The sequence below is a fragment of the Prionailurus bengalensis genome, chromosome B1 (genome assembly GCF_016509475.1).
Source record: "Prionailurus bengalensis isolate Pbe53 chromosome B1, Fcat_Pben_1.1_paternal_pri, whole genome shotgun sequence".
Classification (NCBI taxonomy): Eukaryota; Metazoa; Chordata; class Mammalia; order Carnivora; family Felidae; genus Prionailurus; species Prionailurus bengalensis.
In genome coordinates, this window is record NC_057344.1 from 111,688,844 (window position 1) to 111,710,728 (window position 21,885).

At 38.3% G+C, this 21,885-nt stretch overlaps 1 protein-coding gene across 2 annotated transcripts in view; it reads right to left on the reverse strand.

Annotated features, from left to right (window-relative positions):
* ALPK1 (alpha kinase 1) overlaps positions 1–21,885 on the reverse strand; it is a 131,488-nt gene that overhangs the window by 108,509 nt on the left and 1,094 nt on the right. The window contains exons 2-3 of one of the 2 annotated variants that reach the window (XM_043570292.1): positions 18,487–18,554; positions 18,247–18,383 (exon numbers count right to left, since the gene is read on the reverse strand). The gene's annotated coding sequence lies outside the window, so the exon portion shown is untranslated. The remainder of the gene's footprint in view (positions 1–18,246; positions 18,384–18,486; positions 18,555–21,885) is intronic. The other variant, XM_043570295.1, reaches the window with a different exon arrangement.

Sequence of the window (21,885 nt, forward strand, 5' to 3'; positions counted from 1 at the left end):
AATCGGAAACAGGCTCCAGGCTCTGAGCCATCAGCCCAGAGCCTGACGCGGGGCTCGAACTCACGGGCCGCGAGATCGTGACCTGGCTGAAGTCGGACGCTTAACCGACTGCGCCACCCAGGTGCCCCTGAAGCTAGTATTTAATTCTGATCAAATTCATTAGCATAATATATGTTGATTTGTAGTTCAAGTCACCATTTTAAGGAAGTAAAACTCATGTGTGGTAGAAGTTCCCAAATGAGCATAATGTCTAAACTTTCAATGAAATTTAGTGTGTGGTAAAACACTGCAGATGGAAAGAACTATAGTTACTGTGATACTAATTCAGCAAGCTATGGGCATTGCCTTGGGTTGTTTGGACTTAATCAGTGATTATTTTGTATATGAGTCCTTCTCACTTTCCATGAGGTAAAGTTTTTGGAAATTTTATTTGTTATAAGGCTAAGTGGTCTACAAAGTCTTAGTTCTCATAACCCTTTTGACTTTTTCTTCTGAAAAAGATCTGAAATCTGGAACTGTTCCCACAGGGATTCACTCTATTTGCCTTTTTAAATTCCTCAGTGGTTCCCCTTCTTCTCATTAATTAATTAATTTGATTCAACAAGTATTTATTGAGTCCCTCTGTTGCACCAGGATAATCATCAATCATTACTCTCACAGAATGTTTTTGGGAAAGGCAATCCACCTTGGGCTGTGGGCATGCATCTCTGCAAGCTCTTGCTGACCGTGTCAAGAATGTCAACCCAATTTCCCTTGCTTGGCCTATTTACAAGGTTTGTATTTGCAGCAACCTTGAGAAATGAGGTCATAGAACAATTTTGTTATAAAAGCAGTGGCTTCCTCAAGATCAATGTTCCTTGACTGCAACACAAACCCACCTGCATCCACCCTGACTGCTCAGTATCACTCCTTTGGGACTTAGAGGACATAAGAAACAGATGTCTACATGATGCTCATGCTTGCTGTGCTCCTGAATAATAAAGTCCCCTGTCTTTGACCCAAGAGGATCATCTCATGTCTTTTGCCAGCATCCATGAAACAGGAGCAGGCCAACTTACTAACTTTATTTTTATTATTTAAATGTTTATTTCGTTTTGAGAGACAGAGACAGAGCATCAGCAGGGGAGAGGCAGAGAGAGGGAGACACAGAATCTGAAGCAGGCTCCAGGCTCTAAGCTGTCAGCACAGAGCACAACGCGAGGCTCGAACTCGAGAACTGTGAGATCATGACATGAGCACAAGTTGGATGTTCAACTGACTGAGCCACCCAGTCGTTCCCAACTTAGTAACTTTAAAGAAAGTAAAATAAAATCCCAGTCCCTGAAATTTAAATCTTAATTTCCAAGTATTAAATTACCCCTAAAAAAAGGCCCTTACCGAGTGAAATTTTACGTAATCCTCTAAAAATCTGCCTCAACTGAAATAGGAAAAATGTCAACTATATTTGATGTAAATTTGATTTTTTAGATCCTATATTCTCCTAGATTTGTAGCCTGCATATTATAAATTCCATTTTCTTCTCAATTCTTAAAAATTAAGGTTTGTGGGGTGCCTGGGTGGCTCAATAGGTTAAGCATTGACTCTTGGTTTGGGCTCAGGTCATGATCTCAGTTTGTGAGTTCAAGCCCTGCATCGAGCTCTGTGCTGACAGTGCAGAGTCTGTTTACGATTCTCTCTCCCCCTTTCTCTGTCCTTCCCCCATTCATTTTCTCTGTCCCTCTCTCAAAATAAATAAATAAACTTTAAAAAAATGAAGGTACTTTTCTTCCAGCAATGCAAATTAACCATAATTTCTAGGTTTTCTGCTATGTGTCAGGTTCTGCAGGGGATCTAAAGATGAATAAGACATAGTCCCAGCATTTTTAGGCCTCAGGGTTTAATAGAGATGACAAACACAAATCTGTATCTCAAACACAAGACTGAGGGGGATCAGATATAGTTGAATTCCAAGCAAAGAATGGGTGAAGAGTGGGGAAGGGGAGATTTAGTTAAGTAACTGCTTGTTAAGAAGGACAAATATAAGCTAAACACTGAAGGATGGGTAGGACTCCCACAACTGGAGAAAATGGAGAGGCAGGGACTAGGGAACAAGGAAAGTGGTACAAAGAGACGCATTTCAGACAGATGGGGTGGGATGGAGACACAGCAAGAGCAAATGTAGATCATGATTAGAATTAGCAGGAAATCCAGGGTGTGTGGAACACTGAGTGATGATGAGTTCAGACCAGTTCTGTTTGAAGTGCCCATGGAATCTTGTAGATAAACGAAGCTCTCTACAAAAAAAACGAAGCTCTCTACAAAAAAAACGAAGCTCTCTACTACACTTCAAATGGGAAATGTGAGTCGGATTCAGGAGAGAGATTAGGGCTGGAGACGAATTTGGGGATCATCCACGTCGGGGGCAATAATAGAAGCCACTGTATTAGATTAAAGGAGGCAAAGGTAAAATATGAAGAAGACCGGACTTCTACAAAATGCCTCTACTCAAGAGCCAAACAGTAAAATTATGGCCTCCAATGAAACAGCCAGAACTGTGAGAACCAAGAACAGCAGAGATATGATACTGAGCAACAAGTTCCACAGGAAACCCCAGAGTAACTGCTGGGAAGAGGCAACTAGATTAGGTGATTATAAAGTTCTGGTTGATCTTGTAAATAGACATCATAATCAGAAGAGGGCAGATCAGAAGTAGATGCATGAGTGTTAATCAAGGAAGTGAAAGGGATAAATATAGACTACTATTTTGAGAAGCACTGCTGTTAAGGGAAGGAGAAAGATGGATTGCAGTCTCAGGGGAAATGAATATTTCATAAAAATCATTAGATTTGAACACGTGTGTAGGCTAAGGAGCTATTAGAAGGCAAAGGAAAAATAAAGAAAGCAAAGAAAAAAAATGAAAGAGAAAGAATATGAATGAGAAAAATCACAAAAGAGGTTTGAGAAGTCAGAAGGAGTAGGCTTAATCCAAGGTAGACTACCATTTCTCTGAGGCATAAGGGAAGGAGAAAAAAATGGCTAATGACCGACAGAAAATCTGAGAGTTCACCATAGATAACCCAGGATCCTAAGTCAAACAGATGGTAATCTGGGAGGTAGGGTGGCAGCAGTGAGTTCAGCTTGAAAAGGGGGGATCCTGGATTGAAACAGGGGCTGTAGAGAATTGGAAAGACAATTAAGTAAGGATAAATAAAAGATTCAGTGGGGCCCAGCTACAGTTCATCAATAATGGATGCCATCAGTCAGCTGAGGGGCTACCCCACCTCAACTCTAGACAGCTGAGTCAATCCACATCTGGAAAGTGTATACAGCAGAGGGCAAACATATCAAAAGTCTAAAGTGCCTGTGAACCAAGGGTCCGGACTCAGAGAGGCTAGAGGACCTAGAAGTGGGCTCATAGCCTGGGCAAACTGAGAATCTGGGATGTTGGAGATGCTGAGACGAATGAACAAAAAAGAGGAGGTAGGGGATTATATTTACACAAGTGTTTTTCAGGTTTGGGACCTGGGGTTTTGAGTGGATCAAGTGAGGACAGATTCTCAGTTGAAGCCGCAGCCAGTCTGATGACTGACATGGTTGTTTAATCAAGTTCAGGCAGTCAGAGAAGTCTTGGGGTATTTTACTACACTTCAAATTGGTGGTGTTTTATTGTTGTATACCAACTACCCAAATACTCTTGTGCATTGTTATTTTTACTATTATGTAGATTTTCCCTTATCCATTTTATTTATTGTTAAAAGAAATACATAATGTAAATAGGTATTAAGTACTTCAAATAAGTTTTTCTTAAGTCCTATTTTCAGTTTTATCTAATTTCCAATTTGGGGAATGAACCTAAACTAGTTTACTTGTAGCCCTGTGGTAGACTGCTTTCCATTCTTTTCTCAATCGTAACTATGAATTAATTTTAGTGGTTTTGTTAATGTCTATCTTCCCCACTATAATATATGCTCCAATAGGACAGGGTATGCATCTGTTCTGTTCTTCTCTATAGCCGGGAATGTTTAGCACATAGGATAATTCCTAGCATATATGATGTACTCAAAAAGTATTTGTTTTCATGAATTGTTTATAAAAGGAGATATCTACTGAATCTGGACATCCTCTCTCAGTTGCTTAATCCTACACTTTGCTTACCATATATTTGATAAATTGGAAGTATTTCTTTTTATTTCAGGAATATCTGTAATATTCAAAGAAAATAGGATTCCTTTCGTTGTCTCTATAAGCTATTAAATTCTCTGCCTATGCTCTTTAACAAGAAACAATATGTTTATTCTTAATTCATCCTCTAATTGTTTTCCTTTCAGACTGATTGTAAAATGTTGAGACTACTTAGTGTTACTTTTTGCATTATAAGGACATCATCAGATGTTCTGAAAATTCTGTGACAATGTTTATGTCATAGTCTCTGGCTCAGAAAATGAGTCAGTTAATGAGTTGTCAGTCCCAACAATGTTTGTGTCATTTACATGATGATCTTAACTGCCTTTCTGCAATTTTAAGGGTCTGTTCATGCTTTCTAGTGCCTCACTGCCGCCCTCTTCTGGTTACATATAACAGCACAGGCATAAAAGATCCCACTTCTTAAACTAGATGTGTATCTTTACTTAATGAAAACAAATGTGGCTCTACAGAACAAAAAAGAGCCAAATAAATTACAAGACTTAGAAATGACCTAATAAAATGGAAAACTTTTATGAAACATTAGTGATGCATATTATTTATCTACCAATAACCTTTTTTGAACCCCATTTCAGAAAAAAAATACATTACTCTTTTTGAATTTTATCATAGAAAAACATCACGAGTCCATTGTCTCAAAATCTATGATGCTCCAATATAACAGCAATAAAAATTTCACTTGTACTATCTATGTAGAAAGAGTTTGCTAACAGAATTAATAGTGTACATAGTATTGCAGGCCATGGGCAAACTGGGAGAAAAAAATCTATTCAACTATTAAGGGTATTTTAGCATGGCTAAATATATGAAATAAACACTGATAATCCAAAGAGCATTCATTACCTACTTATGAAGTGCTGAATGAGTCCTTCACTTGCAAATAATGCAGTGGTTCTGAACATATATATGACCTGAAGCCTTTGTTTACACTGTTCTCTTGACTCCTATTCACACTACACATCCTATATTGGATGAATTCTGCCATCTTCTCCTTGCAAGTATGGTCTCTGCTCTCACAATCTCTTCTGTTATTGTCTTTCCCAGGTCCCCTCCATCTCTAGTTGGGACCATTAGCCTCCAAACTGGTTTTCCTGCCACCTGTCTCTTTCCATATCCCCATAACTCTATACTTCACACATTGCCAGGTAGCCTCTTAAAAGCAGAATTAACCTTGTTACTCCCCTCCTTAAAAATGTCTGCTGGGGGCCATCTGGGTGGCTCAGTCGGTTGAGCATCTGACTCTTGCTTTCAGCTGGGGTCATGATCCCAGGGTCCTGGGATTGAATCCCACATCAGGCTCTGTTCTGAGTATGGAGCCTGCTTGAGATTTTCTCTCTCTGTGTTCCTTCCCTGCTTATGCTCTTTCTCTCTCTAAAACAAAACAAAAAAAAATTAAAAAAAAAATGTCTGCTGTCTTGCTGTTGCCTATAGGATGAAGTCGTCCAAGCACCTGAACTTGGAATCCAGTGTGTGGTACTCAGCATACCTGCAATGCAGCACAGCTTCTGTCACTGTGCACTTGCCCTTAGTACCCTGTAATAGTGTCCCCCGGCACTCGGTTTTCTCCTCTGTGGCAGAGCTTGGCACAAGGCTCTATCATATATCAGTTACTTAACTGTCTCCCAAGAGACTGACTCCTGAGAGTGGGCAGAGCCTCACTCATTCTCTTTCAAATCTCCAGTGCACAGCTGGTACCAGCCGTGTGACTAGCACACAATAGAAGCTCAGTGCGGATTTGTGAAATAGAAGCTCAGTGCGGGTTTGTGAATGGATGAATGATAGAATGCTGCTCTTTCCATTTTTATCTAATGAGATTCTCAGTTTCCAAGTTTTAAATTATAGTGGCATTTCTCTAAAGCCTTTTTTTACTCTTTTCTGGCAGAATTCATAGCTATACGAGTTTTTGTTCACATTACACTTAGCTATATGTACTCCTGTCTCTTGTGCTATGTCATTAGTGCCTAAAGGCAACTTGGGAGAATGAAAAGGGCATGAGCTTTGGAAGCAGACAACCCTGAACTGTATCCCAGCCCTGCTATCCACTCTCCGTGTCACCTTAGACACGTTTCTGAAATGAATGTTTTTTCCCTCATCTGTAAATGGGTCTAACACCACTTCTCCATAAGACGAATACAAACACTAAAAAAGAAAGTGAAAACCCATGACACATACTACACTTTCACTAAATTTTAGTATTTGTTCCCTTTCCCTGAGGGTGAAGATTATATCTAATTTATATCTAGGTTCCCAGTGTATTATAAACTATAGAGACTCAGTAATATTTGCTGAGGAAATAAATGAATTCCAGAGTTGTAGTTGGTCAAAAATAATATAAGAATCACAATCTTGAATCATATGTTTCTCATTTTTATGATTATAATATCTAAAGCATATTCTAGTCACATAGTTTGAGGCACAAATATTTTCTAGTCTTTCAGTTATACTTCCATTTGTTCATTTTCCTTTATGTAGTCATTGTGAAATATGTTTATGAAGTGTTTAAATAAAAAGACCTAATGTTTATTTTTAACAAGATAAGTATAATGTTAAGGAGGAAAAAACAGGATATACCAGTGTTCACAGTGTGACAGCTACTATGTTTTTAAAAAGATGAAGATGAATGATGTTTTTTTCCAGAAATAGAAAAAAAAAATCCATCCTAAAATTCATTTATAATCTCAAAAAACCCAAATAGCCAAAGCAATCTTGAAAAAGAAGAACAAAGTTGGAGGTCTTGTACTTTCTGATTCTAAAACTTGCTACAAAGCTACTCTAATCAAAACAGTGTGATACTGGCATAAAGACAGACATATAAACCAATGAAATAGAATAGAGAGCCCAGAAATAACCCTTCACATCAAGTGATTTTTGATAAGGGTGCCATGACCATTCGATGGGGAAAGGACAATCTTTTCAATAAATGGTGTTGGGAAAACTGGACGTCCATGTGCAAAAGAATAAAGTTGGATTTTTACCTTATACCAAAGCCAAAAACTAACTGAAAAGTGTAAAGCCTAAAATAAAATAAAATAAAGCCTAAAACTATAAAAGTCTTAGAAGATAACAGGAGAAAATCTTTATGATACTGAATTTTGCAGTGATTTCTTGGGTATGATATCAAAAGCACAGATAACAAACAAAAAAAAACCCCAAATAAATCGGACTACATAAAATTTAAAAACTTCTGCTCATCAAAGCTCATATTAAACAGAGTGCAAAAGGAACCCCTGGAATGGGAAAAATATTTGCAAATCGTACAGCTGATAAGGAATTAATATCCAGAATATGTAAAGCACTCCTACAACTCAAGGGTAAAAATACAAATGACCTAATTTAAAAAAATAGCAAAGGACTTGAATTGACACTTCTCCAAAGAAGATATACAAATGGTCAATAAGCACATGAAAAGATGCTCAACATCACTAATAATTAGGGAATGCAAACAAAAATCACAATGAGATACCACTTCACACCCATTAAGATGGCTACTAAGAAAAAAAAAAGGAAAAAAGAATAGAGTACTGGCCAGGATGTGGATAAATTATAATCTTAGCACACTGTTAGTGGGAATATAAAATGGTACAGCTGTTATGGAAGAAATTATGGTGTTTCCTCAGAAATTAAAAATAGAATTATCATATGATGCAGCAATTCCACTTCTGAATACATATCCAAAATAATGGTAAGCATGGACTTGAGTTATTTGTATACCATGTTCAAAACAGCACTATTTACAGTAGCCAAAAGGTAGAAGCAACTTATGTGCCCATCAACAGACAGATAAACAAATGTGGTATACACATACATTTCCTTAAAAAAGGAAATTTTGACAAATGCTATAACACAGGTAAATTTTGAGGACATTATATAACATGAAATAAGTGTCACAAAAAGACAAAATTGCATGATTCTACTTACTGCCTGAGGTGCCTCGAGTAGTCAAATGCATACAGACAGAAAGTAGAATGGTGGTTGCCAAGGGGCTGGGTGGGGTGGGGGGAGTGGAGTGGGGTATGAGAAGCTATTGTTTGATGGTGAATACAGAGTTTCAGTTTTGCAAGATGAAAAGCATTCTGTGGATAGATGGGAGTGATGGTAGCACAAGAATGTGAATGTAAATTAATACCACTATACTCTACACTTAAAATGATTATGATGGCACATTTTATGTGTATTTTACCACAATTATCAAGAATGACTACAAAAATAGCAGGAAATACACCAAAATATTTAGCATCTTTGGTTCTCAGTAATATTCTTTGACTATTTTCCCCTTCTTTTTATGATTTCTACAATGACTATGTATAGTTCTATAATTAGGAGAAAATAATTAATTCAAAACTTCATGTGAAAACTTACCCAAAATTGGTGTTCATAGATTTTGATCCAGTTCTAATTTAGAACTTTTTAGGTTAAAAAAATATTAAACACAGAGGACTTTATTATAATAAGAGAATGGATAGAATAAGGAATAATTTATACTTATTTCCTGCATTATGTCATAGGCATTGTTGCATGATTTCTACTTGAAACATCCCAGGTAAGAGAACAGAGGAAACTCACCGTCCTGAGTCCCAAATGAGAGTAGAGAAGTTACAATTGGTCATCACCATCCATCACGTTAGAAACACATGGAGGGGCACCTGGGTGGCTCAGTCGGTTAAGTGTCTGAGTTCAGCTTAGGTCATGATCTCATGGTTCATGAGTTCGAGCCTCGCGACGCGCTCTCTGCTCTCAACGCAGAGCCTGCTTCAGATCCTCTGTTCCCTTCTCTCTCTCTGCCCTTTCTCCACTTGCACTCTCTGTTTCTCTCTCAAAGATAAATAAACCTTAACAATAAATGAATAGGGGCACCTGGGTGGCTCAGTTGGTTGAGCAACCGACCTCGGTTCAAGTCATGATCTCAAAGTTCATGAATTCAAGCCCCACATCAGCCTGGCTGCTGTCAGCCCAGAGCCTGCTTCGATCCTCTATCCCTTCTCCCACTAGCACCCTCTCAAAAATAAATAAACATTAAAAATAAAAAGTAAAATAAAATAAACATTAAAAAAAGAAACACATAAAGGAAAAATGTCAATCACAGAAGACCAGATCCTGTCCAAAGTGGTTAACAGGGGACAAACATCTCTCTCCATCCTCTTAAACAGAGGTAGGGGTTTCAAATCTCTCTTTAGACTTTTTAGAAACTTTACTATCAGAGGTCTAAATTATCAGGGTTGGTACTCTCTGACAGTTTCATTATGAGAAAATAAAGAGACTTTGCTGAAAAAACCTTTCTGAATGATCTCTTGTCTCAGTGACTTTAAAAGAAGTCTATTTATTACTTTTGGGGATTGCCAGGGGAGGAAGTCCTCCTGGTTATTTATGTAAATATTTTGCCGAAAGAATTTGCAATAATTGTTACTATTTTTTCATACACTAGAAATAGCAATACATGACATTTCATAGTGCTTTACATTTTCTTTCTTTTTTTAATGTTTATTTATTTTTGAGAGACAGAGACAGAGCATGAGCGGGGTAGGGAGGGGCAAAGAGAGTGGGAGACACAGAATCTGAAGCAGGTTCCAGGCTCTGAGCTGTCAGCACAGAGCCCGATGCAGGGTTTGAACTCACGAACTGTGAGATCATGACCTGAGCCAAAGTCAGATATTTAACCAACTGAGCCACCCAGGTGCCCCCATAGTGCTTTACATTTTCAACCACCTTGAAAAATCTTTCAGGGGGCAGCTTATGCCCTTAAGTCCCTGAACCACTGGCTCTAAATGAGCAGCCTCCTGGCCACTTTTAGACCTTGCTTTTGCCTTCCTTGTTTAATCTGCATATGCCTTGGAATCTTGGAATCTTACGTCATGACCCAGTGCCCGTCATTGTTAATGTCAACAGCCTGCTCCTAGGGCATTTTAGCTCCCACATCATTGTTACTCCAATGACCCCCATTCTTGGAGATTTCAATAATTATTTAGCGATCAGGGACTCTTGGTTTCTTGAATCCTTTCTTCCAAAGATCTTGCCCTTCACCCAACCTCGGGCATTCACTTTTAAGGCAACTCTTTCATACTTTCAAATTGTATCTTACTTTCTATCCACTACCATCCATCTTGTCCCCTTTTATTCTCCCAAATCCAATAATCCCAAAATCTCACTGGGACCTAGAATCCATTGATCCTACCACCCTCCTTGAGGCCCTTTCTCCTCCCTCTACCCAATTTAATTTCCATGGTCAATCATGATCATCACCACATGTATACACCTTTGACTCCCTTGTTTTTAACATGTGCATGTCAAAATCACAACTCTAGTTAAACCCAAACTTTACACAGCTGAATGATGCTGGGGGAAAAAATATCCCTGCCCCCTGATTCCACTTTAAATTTCTGCCTCTGAAACTCAGTGATGCCATTAATGCTTCCAGGCAATCGCATTGTGATTCTCAGGTCCATCCACCTTTCACTCTGTCAGGGGCTGATTTCACACTTTGTCTCCTTTCCTCCTCTATCCTCATTCTCAGCAATCAGAAGAGGACTTTCACCTCTAACAGTGGCTGCAACCCATATTCTGCCGTCCCATTTGCTTTCAGAGATGAGTCACCCATTCTCTTATCTGGAAGCAATTACTCCATTCAAACAATAATTGCACCCTTCTCCTTACTCAAACTCAGTGCTGAATTTTTTTCTTCTCTGAGTTTTTGCTCTCCATTGGTTCATTCCTATCCATTTACAAACATGCCATTATTTCTCCCATCTTAGAAGAAAAATCTCTTGACTTCACTTTCATCAATAGCTATTGCCCTTTGCAGCACAATTCCTTGAAAGAATTGCTCCTACTTAAGCTTTCAATCTGTCTCTTCTCATTTTCTCTTAAATGCACTTCAATCAGACTTCTGCTCCATCACACCACTGAAACTGCCATTGTCAAAGTCACTGGTGAACTCCACCTCGCTACATCCAAAGACCAATTCTCATTCCTCTTCTTTTTAACCTACTAAAATATGTGATAGATAGCATGTGACACACACCTTCCCTTCTCCATTGCCTTCCAGGATACCACATGCTCTTGGTTTTCCTCCTACCTCACTGATCTCTCCTTCTCAGCCTTTTTGGCTGGTTCATCCTCCTCTCCTAGACCCCTTAATGTTGAAATGTGCAAAGCCTCAGTCTCTGGCCTTCTTCCTTTCTCCATCTAAATCCACTCATTGGCTTGGGGTGCCTGGGTGGCTTAGGAGGTTAAACATCTGACTCTTAGTTTTGGCTCTGGTCATGATCTCACAGCTGTGAGAGTGTGGAACCTGCTTAAGATTCTCTCTCTCCATCTCTCTGGGTCCCATCTCTTCTTGCATGTTCTCTCTCTCTCAACAATCAATCAATCCACTCCTTGGTGATCTCATTCAGTTCATAGTTTTAAATATCATGTATTGGCTGACAATCACCAACTTTGTATCTCCAGTCCAAACTTCTGCCTTGAAATTTTCCGATGGATATTTTCAACTGTTCATTGGGTATCTGACTTGTATATCCAGTCAGCATCATATTCTCAACATGTCCACTTTGAACTCCAAATCTGCCTCAGCTAATGACTCAGCTAATGACCTGTCCAGGAAAGTTAAATGAAAGGCCAGCTCTTAGATGAGCTGTGCATTCAGAAGAGGCTGAATGGGAGCAGATAGGGGTATTTGAAGGGAAAACTTGCCCAGAGGGAACCCCCTGGTTCCCTCGTGTCACTTAGACTTTCACTTTGTGCATATGCAGTTGTGGTCTAAAAAGTTTTCCCTTGACAACTGTGATTTGGGGAATAACTGTGTTGAGATACTGTGAGACTTCTAAGATCTATGTTGCATAATAAGTAGTGCTTTTCTTTTCTTTCACTATAACTTACTTTTTCATACACGGTGGTTTCTGGCTTATGAGTGAGAGGTATTACTAGCCTACTGGGTGTTTTCCAGTATGTTCTATCAAGAAGTATTTAAGTCATGCAAAACTTTTTAAAAAATTTTTTCAACATTTATTTATTAAAAAAATTTTTAATGTTTTTATTTATTTTTGAGAGAGCAAGAGAGAGAAACAGAGCAGAGTGGAGGAGGGGTAGAGAGAGGGGGAGGCATGGAATCTGAAGCAGGTTCCAGCCTCTGAACTGTCAGCGCAGAGCTCAACATGGGGCTTGAACTCATGAACTGTGAGTTCATGACCTGAGCTGAAGTCAGATGCGTAACCAACTGAGCCACCCATATGTGCCCATAACATTTATTTATTTTTGAGAGAGAGAGAGTGACAGAGTATGAGCAGGGGGGTGGCAGAGAGAGAGGGAGACACAGAATACTAAGCAACTCTAGGCTCTGAGCCGTCAGCACAGAGCCCAGCGCAGGGCTTATACCCACGAACCACGAGATCATGACCTGTGATGAAGTCGGACGCTTAACTGACTGAGCCACCCAGGCGCCCTGAGTCATGAAAATCTTGAAGATTGTACCATAGTGATTTCTGATATATTTTTAAATAATTTAAATTTTTGAAACATTTTATTTTATAATGAGAGCAAAATGGTGATTTTATTTAAAATTTTGGAGAAAAAATACAGCAAAAAAGAAAATAAGAATTACCTATGGTCCCACTAAGAAATAAGCACTATAAACCTTTTGATATCATTGTTTCTGTGTACAGTTATAATGTTTATATATATATGTATATACATATATATATTTCTATATGCACATATATATTTATAATGAAGCTTTTGAAAGTGTAAGTTTCAAAATTTAACTAAGTATTCTTGGACTATAATTGAGCAGTCTGATTTTTGTCTCTCAACTGAGGTGCCTAGGTATAGTCAGAAGTAGTTTAACAAAACACTGTGACACTGTATATATATTTTAGTGGCACTTCCTTTCCCTCATGACTTATGGTTAACTTAGGGATGCTTTCTGCATTTATTGTCTTCTGTTTTTCTTTCAGCCTTGCTTTGGAACTAGACATTCTCACCACTCTGCCTGCCCCTCCACATCCCAGCTAACACAAATGACAAATCCCAGTAGCCAACGCTCATCAGTGAGTGTTAATCTTTATCAAAACTTCTCCTAGGATGGGGCACCTGGGTGGCTCAGTCAGTTGAGTGTTAAGCTCTTGATTTTGATTCAAGTCATGATCTCATAGTTCATGGGATCAAGCCCCACATCAGACTCTGCACTGACAGTGAGGAACCTGCTTGGGATCCTCTGTCTCTCTCCCCCTCCCCCCTCAAAAAAGATAAACTTAAAAAAAAAAATAAAGTCTTTTCCAACTCTATAATCCTGTAATACTATTCTACCTTCTCAAAATTCGGCAGCAAATAACTGAAGACAGTGCCCACCTGGTGTGCTACCATAGGATCTACATAGACTCCACAGGACTTAAAAACAGCTAGCATTTGTTTTTATCAAATATTGTTTTAAGGGCCCTAATGTACTAACACATTTGATTCTCATAAAAACTGTAAGAGATAATTAACACAATTCTCTTTATGTTAGGGTGGAGAAAATTGAGGCCCATAGTGACTAGGGAACTTGGTCATGGTCATACAGCAAAGGGACAAAGCTGACTCTAACAGGGGCAGTCAATTGACCAGATCAAAAGCATCCTGTACCATAGGATAGCACTTAGACTTGATAAAAGCCTAGAAGACATTTTTTTTTGAATAGACAGTAAAATCTTTTTTAAAAATAACCTAATAGCACAAAAGCAAAAACTTGGCCATGCTATGGACAAGCTGCTTTAAAATGTGAACTGGCTCTCTCTCTCTCTCTCTCTCTCTCTCTGCCCTTTCTCTGCTCTCTCTCAAAATAAATAAATAAATAAACATTTTTTTTCTTAAAGGGGGTGCCTGGGTGGCTCAGCTGGTTAAGTGTCTGACTCTTGCTTTCGTCACAGGTCATGATCTGAAGGTTCATGGGTTGGAGACCTGTGTCAGGCTCTGTGCTGACAGCGTAGAACCTGCTTGGGGTTCTCTCTCTTTCCCTCTCTTTCTGCCCCTTCTTTGCTCTGTCTCTCATAATAAATAAACATTTAAAAATATGAGCCTTTTAATACAGAATATATGGTATTCCTTCTGGGAATCTTTAAATATATATATTTTTTCAACGTTTTTTATTTATTTTTGGGACAGAGCGAGACAGAGCATGAACGGGGGAGGGGCAGAGAGAGAGGGAGACACAGAATCGGAAACAGGCTCCAGGCTCCGAGCCATCAGCCCAGAACCTGACGCGGGGCTCGAACTCACGGACCGCGAGATCGTGACGTGGCTGAAGTCACGCTTAACCGACTGCGCCACCCAGGCGCCCCTAAATATATTTAAATGGAGCAAAGATTCAAGATTTTTAAAAAAACAATACCAAGTCAGAAGGAGCATTTGCCAGGGTCCAAGACCTCTCAAATGTCACAACCTTCTACAGTCTCTAGTTGAGAAGATATCATTATATATGTGTGAAAAAGTAGATGTAATTATTCAAATGTTGAATTGATGGATTTTTTTTTATTAAATTCTGGGGAAAAATTATGCCTTTTGTGAGCTAGGGAGCTTTAAGTAGCGGTAAATCTCACTTAAAAGAAATAGGACAGAAAAGTAGGGACTCGTGAAATTTTATTTATTTAGGAAATCCATATTGGATACATACAATGTCTCATGCATTGGGTTAGGTACTGGGAATTCAGAGATAGAAGATACAGTCTTAGTTTTCAAAAGTGGTTATTGCAAAAAAGTTCTGGGAAAGAAGAATACTCTGGGTTCTAGGAAATGTCTAGTCCAACAGGACAACGTGGCCACCTGCTTTGGTAGAGAGCAGTAAAGTCAGTCAAATCTTCCCAGAGGAATATGCTTGAGGTGTACCTTTCAGAAAGTAAGCCACCAAAGAAAGGAATGGTCTTTCAGGCAGAGCAAGCAGTAGTTGGGATAAAGAATGGAGGAGCATATTGGGAATGAATGGGTACCGAGGTATCACTGGAACTTAGATTCTTCTAGGGTATTGATTGGTAAGGGCTGAAAGATGGGGCTGGAGAATGATGCAGATCACGGATCATTAGGGCTATTAAAATACATGCTAGGAAAATGGGAAGTCTCTGAACAACATGACCCAAAATAACTGTTAAAATGTTGCCTGCAGGCAGACTAGAGGCTGAGGAGATGAGGATATGGTGTGAGATGCTGAGGGCTTGAACCAAGAATAGACATACAGGTAGTTTCCAAAGATATTTAAGAAACGGAATCAATGTCACTTCAAAACTGATTAGATGCTGTTGATAAATAAGGGGTCTAGGAGAGCCCCAAGTGTTTCGCTTGAGCAAGTCCATGGCTTTTAGTGCCAGATATCAATATAAAAAATACTGATGGAGGTGAGAAATGATGAGTCCAGGGTTGAAAATTTTAGATGTGAGATGCCTGTGGAATGCAGAATAAAGATATTTAGTAGCAGATTTACACTTGGATGTAAGAGCCCAGAACTCTGGAAGAGGAACCACAGGGCCTTCGGTATAGGAGTGTAAACCGATATAAACATAGCAATGGGCATCACCCAATGTGAAAATACAGCAGGAGCGAGAGGAGGCAGAGAGCAGAGAACGGGAATATAAAAGGGGAGTGCAGCCAGAGAACTAGAAGAGTCAGAAATGCATGGTGATATGGAAACCAAAAAAGAAAATTTGGAGAAGTCAATAGTGTCAAAATTGCAAAGAAACGCAGAGAGAAAGATGAAGTCTAGAAAGTGTCCTTCAGATTTGAATAAAGTAATAAGAGGTCATTTTATTAAGTGGAAATATATTCAAAGAATATGCCCCCAAGAAATCCGCTAGGAGAGCTACAAAGATGAAGTGCTTTGCCTCATCTACATTAAGAGGTTGGAGCCTGCAGCCCAGAATTAACGGGATAAGGGTGTTTCTGTCTGCTTCTCAGTTGCCTGGCAAGCTGTGCCTTAAGAAGCTCTTCCTAGTTCCTGGTGTCTGCCTACCAGTCTCTCTTGCCCACCGGAGAGGAGGGGAGGTACAGGGTGGGAGGGAATCTGGGCTCAAAAGGCTTCAAATATTTCTTATTAAATAACCTGCAACATTAGGAAATGAGCATCAGACCTGACCGATTAATATCTCACAAGAGATGCTATTCACTTACATGTTACTATCCCTCACAATAACTTGGGCATGATTTAGGGAAGCAAATTTCTGGGTAGGAATATAGTTATCTTGGAGAATGATACCTGCAGCATCCAGACTTCAATCAGAGATTAAGTTATTGTGAAGAAGTCGTCAAGCAAAAGGACATGTGATGAGGATCTAAGCACTTTTCTTACAGAAAAGAAAAACAATTATGAATGGATGAGGCTTTTGTTGAAAATTGTGCATATTTTTTAGTGCTTATAATGCACTAATGGGGAATGCATCACAGTAACTATATATTCTAGGGTTAAGATTCTAAGCAAAGCTTCCTGAGCAAGCTGATGACACAATATACTTTGAGGTACAATAGGAGTATATGCAATAATATGGAAAAATAGATGTAATTACAGTATGTACAGATATAAATTTATGAATTCAGGTTATAGGAATCCAAAAGAATGAGAAACAAATCAAGAAACTAATAGCATACGTATCATGTGAAGTTCCCATTCCTCTTTCCTGCCTTTTTTCCTCTCTTCAAAATAAAAGAATAAGTTGACTCCAGTAAAAGCCATGGCTGACATTGAAGGCAACCAACGTAAGAAAAATCAACTAGTAGTAACTATTTCAACTGGTATTTCCCCCTCTGTTCTTTGATTCTGTCATGCCCGTTCACTCTAGCACTGAGACTCAATCCTCCCTTTTTTCAAATAGCAAGTTATTTGTATGTCAAACAAAGAAAAGGTAAGATTTATCTCCCAAAGACTGAACAATTATATTTACTATACAGCAGCGTAGGTTATTTAACATATTTAACATATTGATTTGACAGAATTTTGTCAAAAAGCCCCATGCATCGGGCTCTGTGCTGACAGCATGGAGCCTGCTTGTGATTCTGTCTTCCTCTCCCTCTCTCTGCCTCTCTCCCTGCTCTCTCTCTCTCTGTCTCTCTCTGAAATAAACTTAAAAAAAAGTAATATAAATATGTTATATAATAATATAAAAAGCCAATCTAAAAATATATTATATATACAAAAGTAGAGAAAGGAAAAGGAATAATTAATCTACCACTGTAAGACAATAACCACTTTCAGAATATTTGTGAATTTATATCTATATCATTTTATGTACGTATTACATAATTGTAAGTACGACTGTTAATCAGCCTTGAATCCATTTTTCCCTCAGCATTTTCTGTGCTGGTACTATTCTTCATCTTGTTTTACAGATATATGGTAGTCCCCCCCGCCCACCATCCTTGTGGGATACATTCCAAGACCATGAATGCCTGAAACCATATTGAACCCCATATATATCACGTTTTTTCCCATGCATACATACATACATAAAGTTTAATTTATAAATTAGGCATAGGAAGAGATTAACAACAAAAATAATAAAATAAAACAGTTATAATAATATACTGTATAAAAACATATGTGAATGTGGTCTCTCTCTCTGAAAATATCTTATTGTAGAAGCATATTGTGAAGGTATTTCAGGTTCAGTTTCCAGACCACTGCAATAGAGCAAATATTGCAATAAAGCGACTCAAATGAACTTTTTGGTTTCCCAGTGCATATAGAAGTTATGTTTATACTATACTTTAGTCTACTAAGTGTGCAATAGCATTATGCCTAAAAACATGTACACACCAAAGTGAAAAAAATACTTTATTGCTAGAAAATGCTAACCATCATCTGAGCTTTCGGTAAGTTGTAATCACTAATCACAGATCACCATGACAATATCACAATAATGACAAGGTTTGAAACTTTCAAGAGAATTACCAAAACATGACAGAGAAAATTGTGAACAAATGCTGTTGGAAAAACAGCGCTGACAGACTTGCTTGAACCAGGGTTGCCACAAACCTTCAGTTTGTAAAAAACTCAGTATCTGAAAAGCGCAATAAACCAAAGCATAATAAAATGAGATATGCCTATATACTACTCACTGTTCTTCTTGTGATGATGTGAGACAATAAAACGTCTATGTGATGAGATGAAGTGAGGTGAATGACTCAGGCGTGTGAGGAAGCGTCATAAAGAAGATCATCTGCTTCTGGCAGTGGTTGACTGTAAGTAATTAAAACTGTGGAAAGCAAAACCATGGATAAGGGAGGGACTGTTATACCATAATTTGTTTAATCTTTCCCTTTTTTTAGAATGCTTGTAATTCCTTGTATCATAAATACCTTTATGATAAACATCTTGTGTGGATTTTCTCCATATTTAGAATTACATCCTCCCTAGAATGGATTCCCTGAAAGAAACGAACAATATGACCATTTTTAATGGCCATTGACACACTACATGATACACTGATGGTCCTTGGCCTAGATGATGTTTATGTCCCCTCCCCCTCTCTCACTCTTTAGTGCACAGCACCCCTCCCTGCCCTTCTAAGATATCAGTGTCTTGGTGAAACAGGCACAACAGAAGTATAATGCTGACTCTGGCATGATTCATCCTCTCTATGATTCTGATTTCAAAAAATATGGGCTAATTTCTGCATCCCTTCAATGTTATGACAATTCATGAGGACTGTAGGTCTGATAAAAGTTTGATAAGGCATTTTTTTATCCAATATTTTGTACATCTATAATTAAGAAATTTTAACAGATTGTATTACTAATTGAGCAGTGTAACCAAGGACCAGTGAGGCTCACATTTCTGCAGCAGTTCAGAAAATATTCACTTAGCAAACACATTAGTTCAATATTTCCAAAACTTTAGCCATTTACATGCCACCTTCACAATTGTTACCTTGTTTACTCATTTCCTTAAAATCAGTAGTGAACAGTTTACTTTCATTTTACTTAACATCTTCCTGAGCAATAATATCTATGAAGTCATAAATTTTATGAGCTAGTTATATTTTTAATTCACATTAAAATAAGCATCTAATTCAAATTTTTAAAGACACATGCTACCTAAAATCAGTAGTTTGTACACCATACTTTGAGAAAATTGTATTAACATATAACTGATGTTAAAGCTATGATCATCTCTTTACTTTCTTTAGACATAGAAGAATAATAGCCCCAGACAATATTCTTACTTTTAAATTTGTCTATCTCACAGAACTCTATAAACAGAGCAAATCACAACATCCTGCAAAAAGATGTCACCGTCAATAACAAGAAAAAAAGACTTCTCCATATAGAGAGGCAACAAATAAAAATAACAAAAATATAGAATGAATTTACACCAAAGGTTTGAATGCACATTCCTATTAAAGTTCTTCAAACCATAGATGCTTAACATTTCAGGAAAACAGGGGAGGCTGGGTGGTTCAGTCTGTTAAGCGGCCTACTTCGGCTCAGGTCATGATCTCGCGGTTCATGAGTTCGAGTCTCGCATCAGGCTCTGTGCTGTCAGTTCAGAGCCTACTTTAGATCGTCTGTCCCCCTCTCTGTACCTCCCCCATGTGTGCACACACATGCTCTCTCACTCTCTCTCTCTCAAACATAAATAAACATTAAAAAAAATTCAGGAAAGCATTTCCAAAGAGCATTTTATGCTAAAAAGCCATCATCATCTGAAATAGATCAAGGGACAGTAACAGTAGTATGTGTATTGTGTTCAGGGAAAGGGGTTACTGAAATTCTTTTGCAATGGGAGGAACCATGGAGTTTCAGAAATATTTTGAAATGAATACATTTATTCTTTTTTAAATTTTTTTTTTCAACGTTTATTTATTTTTGGGACAGAGAGAGACAGAGCATGAACGGGGGAGGGGCAGAGAGAGAGGGAGACACAGAATCGGAAACAGGCTCCAGGCTCTGAGCCATCAACCCAGAGCCCGACGCGGGGCTGGAACTCACGGACCGCGAGATCGTGACCTGGCTGAAGTCGGACGCCTAACCGACTGCGCCACCCAGGCGCCCCTGAAATGAATACATTTATTCTTAAGGAAAATTCTGGGTTCTAAACTCAAACTTAGATCACATAGGACCTAAGGGGAGACTGTTACAGCTTAGTATGTCAAGTGTGCTCATTACAAGTATTATTTTATGTGAGATTTTATAACATTCATCATGATTTACATATGGCTTTAAAATATATATATATAAATATATGTACTTTAAAAATACACATAGATATTATATATACACATATATGTATATATATTTTATATTTTATGTTATATACATATATATGTTATATATATTATATTATATATGTGTATATATAAAAATGTGTATATATAAATATAAATGTATATATGCATATATACATTATATATTATATTATATATTACATAATATATAATATAATAATATATAATATTATATGTATATATTATATAATATATATATGTATATATGTGTATATATTTTAAAGTTTAAAGTAATTATTGGCTCCTTATTTGACAGGAATCTGTTCACAGCCCCTTCCCTTGCCAAGTTTACAGACAAAACTCACTAGTATTTATACCTGGCACTCTTTGTTTTTCCAGATCATGGTACCTTGCATTCTCAGCAAATAGACCCCAACTACAAAACATATTCTTCTCTAGCCTGACCACAACTCACATCCCAGGTGAGCCCTGGACAGAGAAACCTGTCACCTCCGGCTCTAACATGCCAACAATACATTCTGTCCTGCTTGATGTTCTACTCTTTGTGCAAGTCTTTGCCACCTGCATCACCGGTCACCCTAACATCACTCATGCCCGTGGAGGATACTATAAAATTCTGGTGTCTTGTTGGAAAAGAACTTGGAGAATTGATTCAGCTCAGATTCAAAAGATGTTTAAAGTGGAAAGTAAATTATTGCCAGCATAATTTTAAGTATTTTATTTCTTTTGAGGTTGTAGGTTGACAGAGTTCAGAAGGAGGAGGTGGGAAAAGAGAAGTAAATTATTTTAGTCAGTTGGTATAAAGGCTTGACTTAGCATTTGTTCAGGTCTGGTATGTCTCTTAGGTGGTAAATTAATCTATACACACCCCTATCCAAAACTGTGCTCAATGTACAGACTTGTAATCTGCTGACTTATAATCTGCCGACGCACCATCTAGACAGGGGCGCATGGCTCTGTGGTGCGATCACACTAATGCACCATGTCGTTCAATTGTATTTGAGGTCACGGAGGAAAGAGGAGAAACAAAAGAATGTGGAGACTATGCTGAAGCATCATGTATAGGCTTGAACAGCAACAGTGATTATGTGTAAGGAATTTAAAATGTTCTTAACAAGGAGGTATCAGCCAACCAAAAGCAGATATTGTTTCTCATAAGAGTACTAGCTACACTTACTAAAAAGAAAAGAAAAGGCAGAGGGAGATAGCAAATATTAGAGACGTCAGTATGTTGTGACATAAATACCCTCCTTTCTGGCCCTGCCTCTGTACTCTCACCCACCTGGAAGTCCCAAACTATTCTTTTTTTTTTTTATGTTTATTTATTTATTTGAGAGAGAGAGAGCACACCTGCACATGAGTGTGAAAGTGGGGGAAGGGAAGAGACAGAGGAAGATAGAATCCCAAACAGGCTCCACACAGTCAGCACAGAGCCCAGTTTGCAGCCTGAACCCACAAACCCGTGAGATCATAACCTGAGCCCAAGTCAGATGCTTAACCACCTGAGCCA